This window comes from Vulpes vulpes, chromosome X, assembly GCF_048418805.1.
Source record: "Vulpes vulpes isolate BD-2025 chromosome X, VulVul3, whole genome shotgun sequence".
Lineage (NCBI taxonomy): Eukaryota > Metazoa > Chordata > Mammalia > Carnivora > Canidae > Vulpes > Vulpes vulpes.
The window spans coordinates 71,436,551-71,438,296 of record NC_132796.1 but is presented as its reverse complement, the minus strand read 5'-3'; positions in this window follow the sequence as shown (position 1 = coordinate 71,438,296).

Sequence of the window (1,746 nt, the reverse complement as noted above, 5' to 3'; positions counted from 1 at the left end):
GAGTAGGTTAATTTCCATTCTTTGATGTTGGAATTGACAGCCGCCCTGCCTCTTTTGGGTATTTGATCTAGTAATCTTAAGAAGAGCCTTAAAAGATGTGGTTTGGGTTCTAGTCCCATCACCACCACTTACTAGCCTTGTATCCTTGAGCAAATTAATTTTCTTTGAACTTCAAGTACCTCATCTATAAAATACTACTGTTTACTTAATATGGTCATTGAGGTATGTAAAGTGCTTAGCTTGGCCCATGGTAAGAGCTCAATAAATTAATGATGACCATTCTTGTTCTGACAGCGTCATGGAAGCAAAGGAGGAGAGCATTTCTTTAGGAGAGGGAGATCTGCCCTATATAATGCCAAATGCAACAGAGAGGTCAAGGAGAATGAGAATTGAGAAAAGCCAAGGATTTTGACTATTAAAAATGCAGAATGAGGGACACCTGGGTGGCTCAGCGGTTGGGCATCTGCCTTCAACTCAGGGCGTGATCCCGGAGTGCTGGGATTGAGTCCACATGGGCTCCCTGCATGGTGCTTGCTTCTCCCTCTGCCTATGTCTCTGCCTCTCTCTGTATCTCTCATGAATAAATAAAAAAAATCTTAAAAAAAAAGAAATGCAGAATGACATGTACACTTATCTTCTGAACTCCTTTTACTCAAAATGGGAATCAGTTTAAAAAGGAAATCTATCACTTTTTGCAGTCTGGATACATATCTACTTTAACTTTAGAGCAAACATTGCTTATAGGGAGAATATATAAGAAGGCAGCTGTGACAGCCATAAGCAGACTCTTGCCATGCTGTCCATTAGAATTTTCTGTGATGTGGAAATGTTCTCTGTGGCTGCTGAACACTTGAAGTGTGGCTAGTGTAACTGAGGAACTGAAATTTTAACTTTATTTAATCTTAATTCGTTCCAACTTAAATAGCCACATGTGGATAGTGGCTGCTGTCAGTCTAATTGAGGAAGCAAGGCATATACTCTTGAAACCATTAAATACCAAAAGGATTGTGGCCAGACAGTAGAGACTTAATTATTCAACAAGAGATTGATACCTTTCTGGGATGGAGAATTTAAGGAGAGTCTTATAGAGTAGGTGAAACTTGGGCTTGACCTTGAAGGATATATAGTATTTGGATAGTAGCAGGAAAGAAGGCAGGAGGTCACTCCAGATGGGTTGGAGGAGGTAGGCAGAAATTTAGAGTTAGAAATGCCTCCTATATGAGAAGTTGGAGGACAGTGGCTATTCTACAATAGAGCTTTTATATTAGGAGTTAGGTGGGTTTGGGCCAGGTCACGGACAGCCTTGAATCCTATAATAAGGTATGTGGGCTTTGTCCACATAGGCCAGTGTTTTTACAAAGCTTGCTTAAAACATGTATTCCCAGTCCCCACCCTGACCTACTAAATCAAATTTTCAGGGTTTCAGCTTAGGAAATCAGTATTTTAAGCAAGCTCCTCAGGTGTGTATGCTGCACATTCAAGTTTAAGATCTATTAGGTAAAAAAATAATAAAAAAACAAGATCTATTAGGTAGGCAGAAGGGAGCCCTTGGGAACTTTTGGTCAAAGGAGTGATGTGATGACAGAGGTATCATAGGAAGCTTGATAAGGTGGGAAAGTGTAGGATATAGAAACTAGGTAAGGAAATCAGTTAGGTGACTGTTAAAATAGTTCAGATATGAATTTCACAAATGCAGACTTCTTTCTGGCTTGTATCTTTGGAACTGTGAAATTGATCCCTAATATT